Source organism: Macrobrachium nipponense, chromosome 4 (genome assembly GCF_015104395.2).
Source record: "Macrobrachium nipponense isolate FS-2020 chromosome 4, ASM1510439v2, whole genome shotgun sequence".
NCBI classification, from domain to species: Eukaryota; Metazoa; Arthropoda; class Malacostraca; order Decapoda; family Palaemonidae; genus Macrobrachium; species Macrobrachium nipponense.
The window spans coordinates 115,618,400-115,641,401 of NC_061100.1; the positions used below are offsets into that span (position 1 = coordinate 115,618,400).

At 42.2% G+C, this 23,002-nt stretch overlaps 1 long non-coding RNA gene across 1 annotated transcript; it reads left to right on the forward strand.

Moving 5' to 3' along the window:
• The first annotated feature begins 1,328 nt into the window (after window positions 1-1,328).
• LOC135211711 (uncharacterized) lies at window positions 1,329-22,451 on the forward strand. Its single transcript, XR_010313723.1, has 2 exons — window positions 1,329-1,407; window positions 21,904-22,451. It is a non-coding gene; the product is annotated as an uncharacterized LOC135211711 (long non-coding RNA).
• The last annotated feature ends 551 nt before the right edge of the window (window positions 22,452-23,002 follow it).

Sequence of the window (23,002 nt, forward strand, 5' to 3'; positions counted from 1 at the left end):
GGAAAAATTTTATGAGCGTTGATTATATGACATTTTTTTCCATGAGCTTTTACGCAAACAGACGTGTGAATATTTGAATATCTTAATCCAAGTGTAACTCGGCAAGTGCACTCTGCTGACCTAGTGCAAGCCTCATGTTGCTAATGGAATGTGATGCAACAGAGCATTGCCACCTAGAACAGGCTACTTCAGGGTCCCACAGCACATGTGTTCTTTGCATTTATTTTACTCGGGTGTGATGTCTTCCAAGGTAGCTAGCCTGATTCCCGTTTTTTTTATTTCTGTTCTTTTTTATTTATGTAAATATTGTAAACTTAACAAGAGCGCTTCCGAGCGGTCATCACAATAAACCCACAGCTAATTGCTTTCCCTTCATTTACCTTGCAAATATAAGTTAGTGTGAAGTTTTTATGCCTCGCGGTCTGTCTTCATGGTCTGCCAGTCGAATAAGGAGCCAGAAGATACATATAAAACTGAGTGGAAGCATAGAACCTTTCACCTATTTCTGTACCCAGTAGGCGGTGTGCTCTCAGTGAACTTCACGTGGTGCACTGTAGGCATTACTTGAGGGTCTTGGAGCGTCCCTTCGTCCCTTAGCTGCAACCTCTCTCATTCCTTTAACTGTGCCTCCGCTCATATTTTCAGACTTCCATCTGACTTTCCACCTTCTCTAACAATTGTTGCATAGCGCAGCTGCGAGGTTATCCTCCTGTTACATCTTTCATTACTGTCAATATCCCTTTCAGCGCTGAATGACGTCATAGTAGGTCCCAACGCTTGGCCTTGGACCATCTCTTTCTATTCCGTATATTTCTGTACAATAAATATCAACCTAACGGTTTGCTGTAATGGATCTTGTACTAACCTTAGTGTCTATAACCAAAACATACAATCCTCCAAACGGAACCCCGAGGCATCTCTGACATAACTGAAAACCCGATGCGTTAAGCCATGTTACGTTGAAGGCACCAGTGAAGTTGGAATAGTTTTTGGAGCCATGTAATCGTTGCATAAGTGACAAATTTCGAAACTGCTGAGAATTTGTAAGTTTGTGGTGATCAGGTAAGATTAAAGGAAAACGTGCCGTTGGTGTTATCCATTTGATAAAACTCTCTAGGCCTACCGGAGAATTGATGTTTGGTTGTTAATCTTTGAATAGTTACGGCCTCTAGATTTCGAGGTTTGACTTTTATTTCAGTATATTGAGTACAGCCTGTGTAGAGATAGCTTAATGCAAAGTATTTAACTATCTGCCAAAGCCACAAGCGCAACCAACGGCAAGATGGAACGCGCAAGGGAGCCGTGTCATAGGTAAGTCCCTCCTACTACTTTTGCTACAACTAACTACCAATCGGCAATCTACGACATTCCTAATAGGTACTCATGAGGCTGGAAGGACCAGATATTGTAGGTACCTAATTGGTTATTATTGACAGCTAAACAAAAGAGACCATTGGAAATTGAAATTAACAAAGTGTGTTCTCAATTACAGTTTCCGGTCATTGTAAATACGTTAGGCTATATGCTATATAGCTTTTGGTGTAGCCTAGTACCTATAGCATCTCAGACTCATCTGGATTTCAGCAACAATAGTATATTAACCGAGTTAGAACATGGGAAAAGCCTTATTATCTTGATAATGTAGCCCGATGTAAAATATATAAATAGTCCATTTGTACAACGTTAGGCTACCTTGTGCTTTATACATTTATGACCAGTATTGTTGGTGCAGACCGCTGGTTTTTGTAGCTGTAGGCTAGAGTAGCGTAGACTAAAGAAACAAAAGGAGCAACTGTGGAAAACCAGCATTTTTAGGTGTGGTTTGTGGGTACTACAAATGAATGCATTGGGTCAAAGTATTGGTCAGAAATAGCAAATCACCAATTCATTAGTTTGAAATACTGGCCTTAATCATGCTATTAACAAGAAATGTAGTAGGCTATCTCGTATCCATGGTAAGGAGCAGAGATGTGACAAGGTCAATTGTTGAGATGTATCCTAACCTAATCAAGGGTGCCATTACTTTCCTTAACCAAAATTATGTAAGAGTGCTGGGCCCTTACGTGGCCATGACCAAACAATGACATACCTCACAGTTAAATGAACGCACAGGGAGGGACCCAACCCAACAGGTATGGGAACAACCTCCCTGCCTACCCATTTAACATTGGCACAGTATATTCCATAACTAAAGGTCAAGAGGCACGTTCCAGTCCTTCTAATTTAATTAAGTTAGGAAAAGCATTTATTGGTAGAAGGGATTGGGTTTATGGCACTGTCAGTCTGCCAGATGATAAAATCATTGTTTGTTCCTACAGAAATACAAACCTCACTTCTTTATAACGGAGTGTCCTTCATTGCAGACTGGGTGATGAGCAGTAAACTGAACTCTCTCTCTCTCTCTCTCTCTCTCTCTCTCTCTCTCTCTCTCTCTCTCTCTCTCTCTCTCTCTCTCTCTCTCTCTCTCTCTCTTATAGTTGAAATTTTTGTTGTAGATGAGCATTTATGGTTACTGTAGGTTTGCTGTGTTTTTTGGAGTTTATCATTTCTGAATTGTAATGGAGAAAAAACATTAGAAACTGTGAGGGATGTGGGCAGATTTTGGGTGTTTTATGACTTCCATAAGTATTGTACCTTGTGTCGTTTTGGAAATCGTTCACCTGTCTTTCTCCCTACAAGGAGTGAGTTGGTTGGACTTCTCCACAAAGGGAGATGTATGGTAGAAAATGGAAGAATGATAGAAAGCATTGTTGCTTTCATCACGGGAAAGAAGCCCTTTCCAAATCAGATGAGTTCATTTCTACCTGGTCTTACTATACCTATCATGCTGTCTTCTGGGAGCACTATGCTTCCATCTCGGTCTGCATGGGGTTACTTGTGGTCGGGAGTCACCTACTGCATGCTCTCTGACGATGATTCAGATGGTCAGGCCAGTTTCTCTCCTCGTATGGCCCTAACCCAAACACCCTATTCATTTTCCACTTCTACTAAGCCCTCTGACATTCCAGGTAAGTAGTCATAGCCCACGGAATACCACCAGGAGACTTAGCCTTCCCCCCACATGTATATGTAATTACTGTTAGTTATTGATTAGTATTATTGTTCTTTCAAAATTAATGCAATTTTGAGGTAAGTAAAGCTTAGGATACCAGACTAGTTTGGTTAACCTAGTTTATCACAACCACCCATAACTTTTCTTTGGTGTTGGAGGTGAGCAAGGTCTAAGTCAGGATGAAGAAAAAGTGTTCAGGACATTCTACCTCATCATTCCTCTCACTTGGCGAGCTTTTCTTCTTACTCTTCTTCTTCTTCTCCCTCTTCTCTCTTTGGACAATTGCTCGTTTAGTCTCAAGGGGTGGAAGCTTACATACAGTTAGACGTTATCAACTAGATTCAAGCCAAGCCAGCAAGTACTTCACCGAGTGTGTTCAATTCCCTGACCTGACCACTTAGAAATGAGTGCTGCTCTCAGCTTGTTCTCTCCTCTTTCTCCGTGAACAATGTGGGTGTGCAGGTAGTGAGATTAACTCTACTTCCAATATGTATAGAGACACACTGGGTAAAGCCTGTTTTATCCACTCATGCGTATGTGTTAGGTCCATGGACCATCCACATGCAGTTAACGGGGTAGGCCCTTCCTCCTTTATTTGGCATATGCCCCTGTAAGGGGTTAGTGCCATCAGTGCACCTCATGCAGTACACGGTGACACTACTTTACGTTCTTTGCAGCTTACCATTGGTCCCTAGCTTCAATCCTGTTCGTTTCTTTTACAGTACCTCCCTCCTTTCATATTCTCTTGTTAGTGTTGGTGATAGGCACTGACTTGCCTTTTGTATTAGAGAGCCTGTTATTAACCGTATGTATGGCAAACTACTTTTGTTTAAAACATGGATTGTTTTAAAAAAGTGAACAATGGATTGGGAAAGACATACGTGCATGGTCCTGACTCACATTGCAAGGAGTGATCAGGCAGTCCCCATTGCAGTGGAAGAGCTTGGCAAGATTTGGAGAAGACCAAGAAGTGTTCACCAGTGTTGTCAAGCGAGAAATATTCCCCAGGAACCACAGAATCTCTCTTGCTCCGTCCTCCCATACTGTGCTTCCTGTCCCATCTGCATGTTCTCTTCTGGCTTGGTCTGAGGCAAGTTGCATGCGTGAAGGTGGGAGATCTACACATGCTTTCCTATAGTGACAAGCAATGCCAGAGTATTTCAGTTTTCCTGGTATTTTTTTTTTTTCTCCTGGGAAGTGTAGGGATTGGAGAAGGTAGTTTGTTAGAGGAGGGAATTCAAGGATTCATTTTGGTGTTAGATTAGGATGAGGTTTGTGTCCTGTGTGAATAGTATATGGTTATGCTAATGTTTGAATAAGTTGATCATAAAACTAGTTGAACTTAACATACCCATGCTGCAAGGCGCTGGTTAATCATAAACCTATAACCTAAGACTCGGTCACCTCCTTGATTTTCAATCGAACATAGTACTTTATTATTGATACCTTCTAGGTCTATTCTGTTTCCCTTATTGGAGGGAGGGTGCTATTGTGCTTTTGGGGATAACTCGGGGCCATCAATGTTAGAAGTGGTAACTATACCCTATAAATCATTTCTTTTCTTGCGGGCCAGACATTAGAGACAGTATGATGATACCTTTGACAGTTCATACAGATAAGGATGTGGTAAGTAGTGGAGTCTGTTTAATTGGGCTCACTGATGTTTATGCTGCACAGTGCGATAGCCCTAGTGTATTGCAGGTATTAAAAACCTCATAACATTGTCTTATTGTATTGCAGCTTTCATATGCCAATGTATCTAACTCTAGAATGGTGCTGAATATTTTAAGTATACATTTGAGGAGGTCAGCATTTGGTTTTATGGATTTTATTTAGGAGTACAGTTCTGTAGTTCTTGTTGAAAGTTCATTCATTATTTCCACCCTTATGTTTATCTTACACCTCTATATCCCATAGGGGGGATTAGTACTGTCAGTGCACCTCGTGTGGTGTACTGTAATCATTACTTCAGGGTCTTTGCAGCGTCCTTTCTGCCCCATTTCATTCCTTTTTCTGTACCTCCGTTCATGTTCTCCTTTCCTTCTTACTTTCCACCCTCTTCTAACAATTGTTTCATAGTGCAACTGCGAGGTTTTCCTTCTGTTACACCTTTCAGACCTTTCTACTCTCATTTTTACTTCCGGCGCTGAATGACTTCATAGGTCCCAGTGCTTGGCCTTTGGCCTAAATTATATATTCCATTCCATTCCATACGCATCTGTATCACATACTATTTGAGGCAAGGCTCTCTCTAACAAGTGATGCAGTGGTGTTCTGCCCGAGTTCAGCCAGTGAGGATTTGGAGCTGCCAGGTGCTCCATTTTTAGGGTGTTTTTATTCATAGGTTTTAGAAAGTCATAGACCATATAAGTCTGGGCAGAGTTTATATGCATTTCACCATCATGTGCAGATACAAAATTTGCATTTAAGTGTGACACTGCTGTGGCAGCCGCTTCCAGAATGAAGATTTGGGTCCGTCATTCCAGTTTCTTTTACTCAAGGAATTATATTACTGGCTTGGGCTGAAGGCTTCGGTTTTTTGTTATATATAATTCCTTTCAGGTTAGTGCACCAGGGAGAAATGAAACTGAAGTTGGAAGAGGAGCGGTTGGTTTGGATTGATATATGATAGACTATATGGTGTGGAATGAATATTCGTTCTTAAATATTAAAACTTGGCATGACAGTATCAGCGAATTTTGTCAGTATTTTTCAAAATACCATTTGACACTTGAGTTGCTGCGTGGTTTTCAACCATTATGAACAGGTCCATGAATTATAACGAAGTCACCCATTAAATGAAAGAGTTACTTTCTTGCAAATGTCGACCAAGAGAGAAAACGGGACTTTAGACATAACTAAAGAATTTATAGTAATTGAGACGTTGGACTAATTTTATCAATTATTTCGAAAATGTGCTTCAAAGTAATTTTTGATAGAATTGAAACACCCCAGAAGGTCTTTAATAGATGAAATAGCATGTTTCACGAAAGGGAAGAGGGTTAATTACCAGGTTTTCAGGGTTGAAGATACAATAGGAAAGGTTAAAAGAAAAATAAGCGTGGCCGCGAGTTCGATTCTCGGCCATTCCATTACGTGTGGTTCGGAAGTCACGTAAAGCCGTTAGTCCCGTTGCTGAATAACCACTGGTTCCATGCAACGTCAAAACACCATACATACAGAATAATGTGCGAAAATCGTGAACCAAACCAACATTGAAATAAGCCCATTTCCTAACATACACATTCGAAACAAAGATCAATGAGAGAGACAGGAAATCATTTGCAATAAAACTTACTTCACAGAAATACTTTGGTACGGTGTCTATTGTAGTGCATCTCCCATTCTGGCCGGTCACGCTTATTTATTTTTTTTTTTTCTCATTTTCCGTTTCTAATTCATCTGTGTGTGTTGAATAAAATCGAGGTGTGTAAGAGAGAGAGAGAGAGACTGGTAAGATTTACAAACTTATAGATGGGCTAAAGGAAAAAAATCCAGGCAGACAGATTGAAGGCTAATTTTTCACCCGAAGTAAAAAAAAAAAAAAAAAAAAAAAAAAAAAAAGATGAAAATGATGGTTTCAACATCAGGGCAATTTAGAATTATTCCACTCTACGTGACCGAGATCAGAGCAAATACAGAAGGCGTGAATGAATTATGCAAGGACCCAGCAATTAGCCAAAAGGAACGTGAAATTCTACTTCAGATCTCTATGACTCGTAATAAATGGCATGTTTTGCCTAGTCCTTCATAACTGAATAAACAGCGTAGTTTGGATTTTCTGGGGAACGGATCCCAGACGTTTTCCCTATGCAGTACCATCGGCCCCTAGTTGCAACCCCTATCGTGTCTTTTACTGTAACTCCTTTCATATTCTCTCGTCCGTCTTACTTCCCATCCTTTCCTAACAACTGATTCGTATTGCAACTGCCTAGAGGTTTTCCTCCTGTTACACCGTTCAAACATTTTAGTGTCAAATAACGTTTCAGCGCAGAATGACCTCATGGTTCCCAGTGCTTGGCCTTTGGCCTAAATTGTGTATTCAATTTAATATTCTGCAATTGCAATTCATGTCAAGTTTCTCACCAGTGAGAAGAGGTTCATACTAAACCACTAACCACACGTAATTGTATATCAAATAGATTTCCCTTCATCTTGAAGGTTTTTGAATCACTTGACTGGGTCGGGCTGAAGGTTATTTATTTATTTACGCCAACTTTGATTACAGATCTCAAAATGGCAGGTGCGCAACTGGCGAGCAATAATTGTCTGGAAATTAAGTATTTTTTTCATGAAAACAATAAAGATTGCTGCTCACAATAAGTTATTAAGAGTGGTTTTGTAATTAACGTCTCATTTGCCTCAGAAAAAAAAAAAAAAAACTTGCAGCTTAAAAGCATGTGAAGTCAAAATTTCCGTACCCTGTGATGGCCGCTGTTTGTGAGGGAATAAGAGGTTACTAATCGAGTATGAGTTAATTATGCATACAAGTTTGGAATGATTAATTATCGGAAGTGCAATACTGAGAGCCTAACTTCCCATTTAACTGTGTCTGCTCGGTTCACTTGTAGACGCTAAGAGTTAACCCCCCCCCAACAACCTTCCACTGGAAAACCGTGAGCACTCGACGGTCGTCACTTTTAGAACGTAATGTTATTTTAAATTTAGGGCAGTACAATTTACTGCACAAAAAACAAAATTAATATTTAGTGAAAATCCCAGTCGTCAGGTTTCGATCATTAAAATGCCGGCCTGTTTTCTATTAGGAATTACTGAAAGACAAAAAGAATGAAGAAATAATTATGCATAAGAGACAACGCTGTAAGATACCGTATGATCCCAAAGACTGAAATTTTTAGCATGAAAGGTAGTTTTATATCCTTGGAGTCCTTAGAATATTATTCCCAAATTTAATGTTTGGGCCGGAGACATTTATTACTTAACACACACACATACACACACACACACACACATATATATATATATATATATATATATATATATATATATATATATATATATACTGATGTGTGTGCGTACATAAATACATAGGCTACACATACGAATATAACCATCGTTAGTTTATGTCATATATATGTATGTATGTATATATATATATATATATATATATATATATATATATATATATATATATATATATATATATATATATATATATATATATATATATATATATAGTCATATATATATATAGTATATATATATATATATATATATGAATAATTATCACATCACCGTGATTCATATAAATCATTCGAGCTACAAATGTGATGTGATAATTATTCATAACATGGCTACATGGGTCAAACGTTCGAATTGGCTAACATGGTAGAGGGGTTTGCATACCGATTCTAATTACGAAAACACAGAGTTCGATGGTGATTTATAAGGTCAGAATCGATATAAACTTATAGCCTCTCTGTTGGCTGAATTGATAACGTCACTGTCCGTCCTGATTTCGTTCCCGTCCACTAGACGGGGGTTCGATCCCATGAGGGGACGAAATTATTATCAACTAAAAATTCCCCTTTGGTGCATATATGAAAATATATCAATTCCGAGGTAGAGCGAATTAGATATTAAAGGACATTTGTAGCTCGAATGATATATATATATATATATATCAGCAATAGAACAGTTCCGTGGAAATCGGAGACGAGTAATAAATATTGAAACCATGGTTTGACTGTAGAGCATCTTCATTAGTTGCGACTAGTTCCGGAGATTTACATTCCTCCGTCATCGGTCAATCAGTAATGGAATATAAGTTACACTTAAAATCAATGTAAAGTAATAATGGAATACAAGTTACTTTAATGTTAAGAAAATGTTAATCAAACTTTTGCAAGAATTCTACCCACAAATACACATTCGTATATAATTTAAGCAAAAATCTCCATTGCATACATTCTTCAGGTTCAAGAATGTGATACTGAGCTGCAGTCATCTATTGTTTATATAAATACAAGTGTCACTGCTGTAGTACAATGTGCATACATTGGAAAATCAAAGCGGCAGTTCAGGGTTTGCATCTCCGAACATCTCGGGAGATCTATTAGGACGAATAGGCCATTAAGCAAACAACCATTTAGTTCTATTCGTCAACACTGAAGAATATGACCATCCTATAAATTTAGATTCCTTTTCAGTCCTTACTTGCAGAACCAACGAAATGGAGCTCGGAGTGGTTGAGCCTCTATATACCATAAGAGATAAACCCTCTCTTTGTAATAATGAAAGGTCTGGTTTTAGACTTCTTTTTTTGCTCTCTTTGACAACAAACATTGAGTATTTCTCTGTTTTAAGATTTTGCTGCGGGCTTAGGTTATTGTATCTTATAATTGTGTGAGTTTATTTTGGTTTATTACTTTACTGATTTTATCGTAACTTATATTCCACTGTTAGTTTATTGATTTTAAATGTAACTTATATGCCATTATCGATGACGGAGGAATGTAAATCTCCGAAACTAGTCACAACTAATGAAGACGATTCTTCGTTCAAGCCCTGGTATTATTATTATATATATGTGTGTGTATTTATATATGTAATACATACAATATATTCTTATATATATATATATATATATATATATATATAATAATATTTTATGTATGTATATATATATAATATATATATATATATATATATATATATATATATATACACAAACACACTCACCTTACAATGTGAACTTAGTTTTGCTTTGTGAGATGACCATCACTGTTATCACAATAGACAGGCCTGTGAGTGTTAAATATTTAAATTCAATGGTCTAGATAAAGAGCTTAAAACATAAAAAGTAAGTATGATTTATCGAGGCTGGTGTACCTACATGTGGAAGAATGACATTAAAATTTTGAAAGTCATCCATAACCAACGAAGTTTTGAATTGAATCTGGGCTGCAACTCGCATGAGTGAAGATAACATGAATTTTGGGTGTACTGACTGGCCAATAGCAAGCATTTTGTCTCTTAAACCTGTTTAACAGATTTTCGGCCACAGGGGCTCGAACACTCGCGTTTTCCGTGATTAGGAAATACATTTATGTTGAATTTGATCGTAAGATGGTTTCACCTATCAGACTAAGCAAATGCAATGTAGAAGGCTGAGTTAGGCACTGGTTTATATGTATAGGAAAGTTTCTTTGGTAGGATGATTCGGTAAAGCCTGCCATAAAGTTTAGATTTCTGAATTCATTTGGTATAAAATTGTGCTTGGTCATAATACAGTCTCGCGTGTACAGTAGCTGCCCTGGAAGACTATTTTTTTAGATTTAAGTATGGGAAACGTTACTAGATTCAATAAATAATGCTATTAGAGGGAAGTAATTGTAATGAATCAGAAATTCAGATGGGCGGGCGTAAAAACGATCACGAGTGCAATTCATTGTCATCGTTTCGTAATATTCCTTCGATATTTTTTTCCATGCCTCGTAAGATAGATAGAAGTCACGGTTGAGAAAATCGAAGCTTTAAAAAATGTACTAATACTCGTGAAGTTTACAGTAAAAAGTAAAAACAATTGTTTGGGGGGCCTGTTTACTCCTTGGCAGAGGAACGAAGGCGCTGTTACGCTCTTCGGAGTTCATTATCGTTGAATAACAAACTGTATACGAGACTGATTCCGTACCACGACAACATCAGGCGTTATTTTCGTCGCTGCTTCGTTACGGAAACGTTCAGTGTGTCTTATATCGGTTTAACTGTGCTCTATCAAACTGTGTGTTGGCACTTATTTTATTTTTTCTAGTTGAACAATTTAATGTATTTATTTTATCAATTACTAAGTACCTATTTATTGTATCAAATACTAACCAATTTGTTACCACAGTATTTACATTCATATGCTGCAGTTTTACTTAAAACGTGTGATGGTGCTTACCCTTATGTAGAATAATTCTGTGGTGTATAGATTTGAAATGCTTGGAAACTTTGTCGTCCAAAAGTCAAGATGCTAAAATTTTATTTTCAGATTGGAACCAGTTTACGCCTAGACATATTGTTTGAATGTGTAGTGTTGAGTCGTCTTCAGACAAAAGGTTGAATTCATCTGTCATTCGATGAAACTATAGGATGAAGGTGATGTGCTAAATGGCCTAATTGTTAGTTGGCGTAAGGGAAATATTAACCATGGATAATTGTAGGAATAGGCTTTGGTAGACTGAAGAGTTTACGTAAAGTAATAGAATTGGGATTTGAATGGCAGTGGGTTTTATTTCCGCTTTTTTTTAATGTCCGTTATGTTCAATTAAGGTTTATTTTCAAGTATTAATGTAGGTATTTAGTTTGAGGGTGGATATCCGGGTTTACATGAGGTAGTTGGACGAATAATGGAATATTTAGCAAATAGTGTTTGGCAGTTTCAAGGATTGTTTAACGGTCCAGGTGGCAAAATGTTAATTATATATAGACCTAAGCGAATACTTAAACTAATGGCAGAAGGATCAGTAGAGTATTTTTGAAATTTAAAAAGTGGATATTGATGACCAAAAAGGTGATCTAGGGGGAAAAATAGAGACTAGATTCTTTTCAAAGTTTTATTAATATGCGTCAGTATCAGCATTAGATAGCATTAAAAAGTTCTTAGTTTATTTACTGTTAACTGATGCCTTAGTGTAAAAGATATATTTTTAAAGATTTGCTGGTTGATTAGCAACTAGGATTGATTTTTGGGTGAATGTAGCCTGTGCTTTCTATAGGTGTGTGTATTCTTTGCGTGCCCAGCGATAGTCCTACTTTAACCTCCACCCCTTCAGGGGCGGTGCCCCTGTTTGGGGTGGGGGTACTCCCATGTATGTATATAGCAGGTCCTGCTATATACAGGTTCGTGGGAGGTGAAAATAAACCATTAATCTTAATTCTCTTTCAGGTGGCAAGTAATGTATTTGAGTTATATTTGACTAGATGAGGATAATTAGTATTCTCAAGTTATTAGCATTACCTTTTTCAACTAGAGGTTTTCACATTTTGCAGTTCTTTGTATTCCTTGGCATTCATTAGTTATCTTGTAGTAATTAATGCTTTATTGTATTACTTGGCATTCATTAGATATCTTGCTGGAATTTCAGAGTACAAGAGGTATTCAAAAAAATTTTTAGATTCTCCAAACAGCACCATAGAAGGGGACATCTCTTGCGTTGTTTTGTCAGTGTGCATGATCCACAGATTGAACTATCATTCCTGTCTACAAATATACCCTCGCAGTACTCTAACTTTGCTGCTTTGATAAGGAGAGGTAGGGCCTGTATAGGAAACTAGCAGAATTCTGATTATCAGTCCATTGTCCTGGAGCAACAGCATTCTTGTTCGCAGTTTTCCACTTTTTCACCATGCTGGCCTGTTTTCAGATGCTTTTACCGTTTCATCTTGCTTTTTAATCAGCCGTCTTTAAACCGATACATGTTACTCTTCTTAATAGTGACTAGTATTCATATTTTTTACTACAATCGATCCCAATTATGGGCCTAGGCCATCTCCTTGCTAACTGAACCCACCTGTCAGTATTTTGTAACATGGAGAACTATGGTGTTTGCCATGCAAAGCTTGCATTTAATGAGGTTCAGGCTCAAGTTTCCAAACAATTTGATTATGGGAACCCTAATGTGTTCTGGTTGTGGTTTGCTTTGACTATGCAAGAGTGGTTTGTTAGTCAGCCTGTAGAGATGTTGCCACTGTTGCAGTACCATGCTCCTCTCGCAGACTTAAGTTTTCTAAGGCTGATTTAAGATACTAAGGGATGTCCAGACTTGACAAGTTTATTTACTCCTGTGGTTTTATCTGTATGTTAGAAAAAACTTTTGAGTTGCAGAAGATAATTGAAATAGTTTTAAAGTTTTCTCGCCATTCAAAAGTAGCATCTACCCGTTGCGCCTAAATCTTCTTCTTAGCTTAAACCCATTTTTATATGGGGTCGCCATTGTGGATGAGTCGTCTCTATAGATTTCTATCCTGTGCCTAAATGAATATCAAAATCTTTGCCTACTAAAAATTAATTTGGGCCATGTTACTTGGTGAATTAATTAGTGGTAAATTCAATTAGTTTGGAGTGACTTAAGATTTCTATAATACTGGACTATTAATTTTCTATTTGTTCCGATACGTAATACAAACCCTCGGTCCTTTAACAATAGGAAGGTAACTAGCGGCAGCTGGGACGGTCGTAAGCTTCGAACAAGGGGAGAACGGTAGTTAACTGCTTGTCCGATCGTGCGCGCGGGCGGTGAAGAATCACTTTTGCTTTCGGCCGCGGGTGTGAAGGACGTGTTCGTCATCGCTCTCTGCCCGCTTCATCGTCGTATGCTTTGTTTATATTGCGTTTTCTACTAATGGTTTGTTTGACTTGAAAATGAAACTGTAAGTACACTGTTTTCATTTTCATTACTTAATTATGAATCAACATGGAGCTATCGCCGTAGAGACGGCGATTTCCGCTCTTTTCATGAATTGAACCCTTGAATTATGTCTCGGTGCCGAGGGCGGGCGCACTCGCGCCGAGTCATGTATTTTGGGCGAAAGTGTGTAATTGAAAGATGTAAGTACTCTTTTTCATTATATTTTTGCCCTGTGCGTTCGTTGCCGAGAGCTTGATTGCGTTCGGCACGAGCCTCTTATTTTGTATGAATAGAATGCAATGAAAGTGGATTCGCAATGCAGTTTTCTTTTCATTTTCATTTATTAATTGCATCAATTTAATTTTGTATCAATTTCCGCTCTTACCCGGGAATTAATCCTTACGATTTATTGCTGTGAAAGTGAAAATAGCAAGTGCAGTATTGTTCATTTTCATATATATTTATGATAGCATCATATTATTATGGATCAAGTTTCCGCTCTTACCCGGGAATTGATCTTTCCCCCTTTAAGTTCTATGAAGTGAATCGCAAGTGCAGTATTCTGTTTCATTTTCATATTACTTTTCACTGCTGTGCGGGGGTAGGGGAAGCGAAGGTCTGCCAGGAAGTCGTCGGAAAGCTCTCCCGCGACTCCCTTGGTATCCGATTCTTCGTCTTCTTTCCTGCCCCCCGCTCAGCTTCCTCGTATTTTGTTTTTCGGGTCTTCCTTCCGTTCGGGGTGGGGCATGTCTCCCCCCCCGTGCGTGAGGGAACCCCTCTTACTAATCTGTCTGTGCTACCGCAGGTGCTACATCCGTGGGAGACGACCTTGGACAGGTATGGGCCACTGCGGCTGCAGGGCGTGCCTAGCATCCACGATCTGCTGCAGCGTCTAGCGAGGTCTGGGGCGGTGACCTTGGAGTGGTCTCCACTACAACCATTCACGGCCGCTTATGCTGCTCCCCCCGCTGGTCTACACTCCCCATGCTGTGTCGGTGACGCCGTCTGCCGCTTCTAGGGCCGGTCGCCGCCGTACCAAGGAGGGGTATGCCGCCGCCGCCTGTGTTTTCTTCGTGTTGCCTGCCCCAGACCTTCCGCTGTTCCAAGCAGCTCGCCCTGGACCGGCCGCCAGTACCAGGTTCCCGCTGGCTGCCGATGATTCTATGAGGCGATGGCTGGGCCTGCCGTACCTGTCGCTGATGTGGTTCCCGCTACTGGCTTGGCTGTCCCTTCTGTGTTTACCGCTGCCGCTGTTCCTGCCGCTCCTGAGCTGGTTGCTGTTCCTGTCGCTCCTGGTTCCTGCGCCTGTCCATGCTGGTCCTGCCCATGGTGTGTCTTCCCCAGTCCCAGGTCCTTCCGGACAGGTGCAGTCGGGCCGTGTTGCTTCGGCAATAGGCCCGACTCTGGCCTGGATGGAGGACCTGACGACTGTCCTGCGTGAGCTGACGTCACGCAGACGAAGAAGAGGAAGGTGTCATCTTCGTCTTCGTCTGTTGCTGCCTCTTCCCCTTCGACTTCTAAGGCCCATAAGCCGAAGAAGAAGAAGGCTGCCTCCCCCCCCAAGAAGTCTCCTTCGGGAACTTCTAAGGGCCCGTCCCACCTCGGTGGGACGGGGGGGTCCTTCTGCTGGTCCTCCTGCTCCTTCGGGAGCGGGGCCCGTCTCCCCTTCCGTAAGGAAGAGATAGATGGGGACCAGAGGAGTATCGGTTAGCTCTGGTACTTCCTCGCCTGGTGCTAGCGGCGATGCCGCTACGCCAGGTTCCGGCTCGGTCTCTCATTCGCGGGAGATCCCGAGTGTACGCTCTCCCTCGGGAGACCGTGCAGCCAAAGTTTCGGCGCCAGAGTTCGCTCGGCGCCAAGACCACGGCACGGAGCAGAAGGCTGGCGAGAAACCGCGCTCATGGTGACTCTCGCCAGGCCAGCGGCCGCTCTCGCAGCGACCAGCTGGTAACCGGGTTTTTGTTATATTCCCCCTAAGAAGACTCCTTCGGGAACTTCGAAGGGCTCGTCACACTCCGGTGTGACGGGGGGGTTCTTCTGCTGGTCCTCCTGTTCCTTCGGGAACGGGGCCCGTCTCCCCTTCTGAGAAGAAGAAGAAGACTGGGACCAAGGGTGTGCTGGCTACCGCTGGTACACCCTCGCCTGGTCTTGGCAGCTCTGCTGCTAAGCCAGGTACCGGCTCGGTTTCTCGTCCGCGAGAAGTTCCGAGTGTACGGTCTCCTTCGGGTGACCGTGCAGCCAAAGTTAAGACGCCTGAGTTCGCTCAGCGTCATGACCGAGGCACGGAGCAGAAGACTGTCGAGAGCCGCTCAGGTGACTCTCGCCAGGCCAGCGGCCGCTCTCGTAGCGACCAGCCGGTACCTCGGGTGGATGTGACGGTCTCTGACCGGCCACGGGTTGAGGCTGGGAAGAGGTCCCCCAGGTCCCCTCGACCGATGGTACCAGCCTCGGCTGGTACCAGCGGTTTGACGTGCCGCGAGGACGCTCACCGGTCTCACCGCGAAAGTGAGCTCTGCAGGTCACCTGACCGCCGCTCCCACAGGGACCGGGCGGATACGGTGACCAGCAGCAGCTCGTCTGACGCACGGGACCGGGGTCGACGTGCTCAGTCGAGCCGCTCGCCACAGGTGAGCGGCACGGCCAGGCCTGCAGATCGATCCCCACCGCGGGTTGGTGATCGGCTGCAGCCCCCCACGTACGCTGGTCCTGCCAGCAAGCGGGGGGGGAGCGTCAGGTCTGTCTCTCCACTACCTTCAACTTCCTCGGGCTACACCGGGAAGAGCGAGGTAGCTAGGAGTGATCGTGAGAGGTGCGCCGCTCACGATCCCTTCACGACGCCGCACGTGCCACGTATGGTCTTAGGACCAACCAGGACGTACGCGCAAGTGATTGGAGGCGACCGTCAGGGGGGGGTGGGGGGAGGGGGTAGCGTCAGTTCTGTCTCTCCGATACCTTCAACTTCCTCGGCATACGCCAGGAAGAGCGAGGTATATAGGAGTGATCGTGAGAGATGCGCCGCTCACGATCCCGTCACGACGCCACACGTGCCAGGTATGGTCTTAGGACCAACCAGGACGTACGCGCAAGTGATTGGAGGCAACCGTCAGGGATCTGTTGCTGGTCCTTCTTCTGAAGGAGGAGGGTCCTGGGAGCTGCTCTTGTTGGAGGGACTGGATGGTCCTACTCGTCAAGACGCTGTAACTTCCGAGATTCAGAGTAACTTTGCCCAGGTTATTGCACTGATTCGTCAGCACAACGACCTGGGGGAAGGATCGCCGCTCCACCAGCAGAGCCCATGTCTCTGCTCGAGTCGTTTTGGGGCCCGAGAGGGAACCCAAACCGACGGTGGGTTTGCCGCGATCGGAGCTTGCCGATTCTGTCTTGAACCAGAGTCTCTCGTCTCCGGACAAGAAGGCTCTCTCAGTTCTGGCTGGTCGATCAAGCTACTTCCACCTCCTCTACTGCGACAGCGGCGTTTCTACGTGTCTTCGGACACCGTATTTAAATACTCCCTTCGGTCCTCCTGAGAGGTTTCGACCTCGACGAGGACTGGAATGAGTCGGAGGACGGTATCGGCTCTCTCCTGTCAGGTGTCGATCAGCCCCACCCAGACGACGTTCACAGTGGCGGCAGACCCTTACCTACAGTGAGAGTTCGTAACCCTCCTCGGGGAAAACGTTTTCTCCTGACGATACGTTTTCCCAGACTCTGAGAGGCCATCGCCGCAAGGCGATGGCTGCTCCTACTCTTCTCCAACTGCTAGTTCCACTGGGAAGGCGAGCGAGTATCCAATTCCTCCCCCATTCTCTCCTTACGGCTACGAGGGAAAGGGGAGGGATCCTACAGAGATTTCTCTGTAGGATTCCACGTTGGGGACTGCGCTACCGGGGGGACCTTCGGGTCCTACCTGACGTAAGCCCCGGTCGTTGAGGAGGGATCCTGCCCCATTCTCGATTTCTACGGGAAGCGAGGACCACCAGCCGATATCGTTTGACGAATTCGGTGGGGGTTTCGCAGACTGCTTAGAATTCTACGGAATTTCTAGCGCATTCAGAGTGTTAGAGTTTCTTACGATCTCCAAACACTTAGGCGAGACCACGGTCCAAAGTGAGCGAGACGGGAATCCCCGATATGTTACACGATAATCGGGAACCTCGCCTATGCTCAATTCCTGGAATTTCTAGCATTAGGAAGAAGACTGCTGCTGAAAGAAGACTATCTCACAGTAGGCGACCAACCTGGAATAGAGAAGAACGGGCGGGAATATCCAGTTTGGCTTGAACTATCGTCTTAGTATTCTGTTCACCATTGAAGCTTTCCTTCGAGGAAGACTTCTTCACTCTCTTTGATAGAGACCGAAGGTGGTCGATCTCCAATCCTTATTTTGTTTTCTTGAAGGAAAGAATTTAGGATGGAGATCGTTGTTCAGAATCCTACAAATATACTACGTATATTAACCTCGCGACATGATTCTGCTAAGCAGTTGAATGGTCCGAGGGGTAGGCGCATATCCTGGTTATTCTACGGATTGCGACTTAGACGAAAAGTATTCTAATTGAACTGCAACTCGGGTTGCCTGCAACCTCCCAGGAGTTTCCAGTTTCAATTTTATATACTTATGGTGTTGTCACAACAACACCATTTAAGCTTTTATATTTACCGAAATTCGTTTCGCATAAATATAATTGCTCGAGCATATCTTTTTATGCTCGGTGGTTCTAGCCGAACGCATTCCTTCGTGGAAAGGATTACTTGGCAACTCAGGATGACGAGTCAGCGACAGCTACTGCGTATTGAATTGCCCGAGGCATTTCAGTACCAGCTGCCGCTTTGAGTTGGACGGTTGGTTATGTCTTTCTCACCTGCTTTGATTGAATACCAACCGTATCTCTGCCCAACAATCACGGACTTAAGTCTCTGATTAATGGGGATTCTCGCATACATGAATGACCCTCTACTGCTGTGACGCTAGTATTCATCGTCTTCGGTATTGCGAGAATTTTAAACAGAGATATCTATTCGACTCTCATCTTTCTGTTTACCGCACGGTAACAGAATTCTGTAATAGTCTCTTGCTGCATCGTATATCGATAATGCGAATGATTTTTGCGGAATCTGAGTTTGACCTCAAAATATCTTTTATTCGGAGGTGTGCAATTGTTCATTGTTCACCCCGGATTAGCAGATGTATTGAAAGACATCGCCTACTCCCACACCTGCCAGCTCTACTTCCAAACGTTCAGCCCATGAGAAGCAGTTCTTCAGGCGGCACTCCCCTGTGTTTCATTACTGAAGAACCGCCCCGCTTTCATTGCACACCGGACAGCAATGAAATGGCGGTTAGCGTTTTCAGTCATTTGTAAGCACAGGTTTAGAATCTTGAGATTCCTTCTCTCGATTCAGCTGGAAGACGTAGGTTGCATTCATTGCCTACCTTCGTCTTCAACGTCACATAGTGTTGTTTCTCCTTAAGCTGAGATTCAACGTCTATGAGATTTTCTTGCCATCAGGACCTCGGTCTTTTGAAGGCAATTGACTTTCGCCTTTTGAGTTTATGCATTAAGAGAATCATCGCCGCGCCGTCCGGCATCGGTGACTAACAAATATTTTATTTGTTTGGTCTCTCAGCATAACTCTTTAAAGGGCGAAGGTCACGTGACTTACCCGGATGCTTGGACAACTTGCCTCTACTGATTCCGAACCAGTCAGTCGGCAGCTGTCAGAGCGCCCGAGTCAGTTACGAACTATGCTGTGGACTTAGTTCGGTTGTTCCAGAGCAATCATTACTTCGTCTTAATAGCTTGTCAGTATGAGTACTGTACATAACCAAAGTCGAGAAGAGGGATAGGTCATATGACTATCCCCTTCTTTTCGTCTTAGGTAACTGCATGACTTCTCTTGAGAAGTCAAGCACAAAGGGATGGGGATTTGTGACGCTCGATTTCGTACCGATCTTCGTAGCGAAGACTCAGAACCCTTCGGTAACTGACGATTGGTTCGAGTCCTTCACAATACCCTCCCTAATGGACTTCACCGCCTCCGATACGAAGGCTATGCTGCTTTGTCCTGTGAAGGCGCGACGGAGCTGTCTGAAGAAACTCGACACCCAGGATGAGTGTGGACGCCTCTTCATCATTCTCTCGCGTTCCGCAAGAACTTCTCCGTGGCGCAGGTAATGAAGGCAGGCGCCTGGTCCAACCGGACCGCATGCACCTCCTTCTACCTTCGGGATATTGCCCACAGTTCCTTGGATCTTTTTCCTTGGGAACCGTGGTAGTTGCTCAACACGTTGTGTAGTTAACCCAGACCCTCGCAGGCTGAACAGCATCGAGTCCTGGTGTGACCGTAAGAATGGATGAGGAATGAGAGTGTGACTGGCTCCTCTTCCCATCTTTTTCTTCCCTCTACCTCTGGGTAGAGGGACACGGTCGTCACCCTGCTGGGTAAGGACGAGATGCAGGTGAGCTACTCAATAGAGCACCATCCTATCCCTTTCAGTAGGATAGGAGTAAATATCCACCACTTCCTCCACAAGGGGGAGGAAGTGGATGCCAAATTGAGACAAACCCATCATTTTATGATTGTCTCTTGCAAACAGGAAAAAGTTCTTGCTTGCTGGTACGAAGAGATACGCTTGCCTCTCTCTTAGTACTTGGCCCAGAGGTCTGACCATTGATCCTGCGGTGCACACCCGATCAATCGGACAGAGGTTTGGATCCCTCCCTTGCTCTTACGACCAGGGAGGCACTCCAGGGTTGGACGAACACCAGTCTGTTCACCAAAAAGACTCAGATTCCTCCCACCAAGAAGTGAGTCTTCCTATTGTTAAAGGACCGAGGGTTTGTATACGTATCGGAACAAATGACAATTTGTCGAAAATTGCATTTTTCCTAACTATACAAACCTGAGGTCCTTACATATAGTCCCACCTCATGCCACCCCTCACTCTGCAACTTTTTGCATGGGCCTAAAGCAAAAGTGATTCTTCACCTCTCGGGCGCGCGGGCGCGCGCACGATCGGACAAGCAGTTAACTAACCGTTCCCCCCCTTTCACCCTTGTTCGAAGCTTACGACCGTCCCAGCTGCCGCTAGTTACCTTCCTATTGTTAAAGGACCTCAGGTTTGTATAGTTAGGAAAAAATGCAATTTTCGACAAATTGTCATTTCTTACCCAATTTGCAGTACTAGTTATGGTACGTATTACTCGGAACTTGCCAAATCTTGATACCTGTATTATGTTTGCAGTTTTGAGGCCTAAGAGTAATGGAAGCTCCTTTAAATTTTAATCTATTTCTTCAGACTTCCATGATACTAATTAACTTCGTTAATTCTAAGCACTCATTCTGCGGTAAAGTAGACTATGGCAGTTGAAGTTTTCCTAAGTTATTTTACTTACTGACGAGAATTTAAAGTAATATTTATTCGGACGACAGTAATTAACCACCAAGGGCCAGTACTAAACGGCGAAATACATTGGACGCCCCAATCCCTAGTGGATGTCGCGGTTACGTTTCTTGCAGGGTAATTCTAAAGAATAGTTCCGCACGGACTGCAAGGAATGTAACCGCGGATACGACATCCGCTAGGGATTGGGGCATCCAATGTATTTCGCAGTTTTTAGTACTGGCCCCTGGGGGTTAATTACAGTCCGAATAAATATTACTTTAAATTCTCGTCAGTTAGTAAAATAACGTAGGAAAACTTCAACTGCCAGTCTACTTTACCGCGGAATGAGGGCTTAGAATTACCTTAACTTCCAACATTAACCCCATCTGTTGGTTTCATTTTTTTCTAAAACTCTAAGCACTTTATGATCTTTAACCCAGCTTTTATTCTGCATCTCCACATTTAAAAGTACCTTCTTAATTCTTAAAGGTCTCTGTTTGAGGCATACTAGACTAGTTTTTTCCCCTAGTCTTGTTTCGCTTGTTAGAATCCCTATTGCTAGAAAAAAAAATTCCCCATATTAAACTAAATACTTGAGAAATTTGCTTACTCCACTGGTCTTTGAATTAGTTCATTTCTCCATTGATGTAATTAAGTATCTACTACCAGTTTCAAAAAAATTTTCATTCCATAGTTTTACCTTCTTCGCTCATCTACTTAACTTAATCTGTGGTAACTATTGACCTTTTACATTTTTTTTCTCGAAACAATTTGGCATGCGAATAATTTGTGTAGGTCAGATGTAGTACTAGCAGTATCCACGAATGACTTAAGTATTTTTACTATTGTTTCCATTCCTTTTTGGAATGAAATAACGTTTACTCTAGTATTTAAAATTTAGTTTTAAATTAGTTCAATTGTTTATTTAAAACTTATTTCCAGTTACGTCGTCCATTATACGTTTAAAGGAGACTGACGTTGGGTTATCAAAGATTGATTGGAATATTTTTCATTACAGGAATTTGCTTGTTTAATAATTTATTTTCGTGTCAAGAGTTGTAAAGTTAGTGCACTTCAGAAATGCTGTAAGGCAGTATTTTTCATTGCAGGATGTTGATAATGGAGGGATTACCACTCACGATTGGTGTCGAGAAAACTGTTGTTGACCATTTCAAGTACTGATAGCCAAACTTGTGCTTACTGAAAGATCTGTTGAGTGAGGAATTACAAGAAGACTGTAGTTTTACAGGGGCGTTGGTAGAAGATGGCAAATAATAAAGGAAGGTGACAAATGCAAGAATTTTTCAATTGTGTTACAAGAAACACTTGAAAGTTCATTTTTAAGTGGCTTATGAATATTCACACATTTGACTTTTGCATCAGGACTTTTGGTATAATTTATCCTATAATGAATTAAGTTATGACTTGTCTAGACTATAGACTATTATTGTATAATTGCCTGACAGAGACAAATTGTGAATTTATTTGGAAGTTTTCTGCTAAAGGCTTATAAAGCAGCTGAAGCCTTTGATACATTTTTCAGGTAATTTTAATGCAGCATTGATGTTAAAAACGTGTGACTGGCGCAAGTTTAAACAGTACTACCAGTTGGAACAGCCGCATAGAGATAATTGAAAATATACAAATTCTAAAATCCCTTCTAATTTTCATATCCTAAATTAACATTGGTGAATATCTCTTATACGTAAGTAAATTTGGTTTTCAAAATTTATACTGAGGACCAAGTCATTGTCGACTATGCAGAAGTAATTTTTATGCTGCTATTTGCAACTTAAAAAACTAGTGTTACAAATAGAATTTAAAGTGATTTACTGCTGATTAATAAATTCATATTGAGCAATGACTTCAAATTCTCAAATTACAGTTTTGCACTATTCTCCAGATATTGGAAGATGGAGTATGAGAATTGTTCAAGCAAATGAGATTAAGAAGACTGAAATCTGGAGAAAAATGTGACCCTCAGAATTTTCTTTAAATAAATTCTATTAAAGAAAATTGCCAGAGGGAGCCAAGGTGATGATTAGCTGCTCGATTTATTTTTTATGGGATTCAATCAGACTAGTTATTCAAAGAAATGGTATAAAGGATGCTAAGAGAACTAAAATTGTACACCCAGTTACAAAAGCGGTGTCGCCCCGCCAGGCCTGGTTCGGTTAGATCATGCCCTTCTTGCCCTGAAAGTGACCC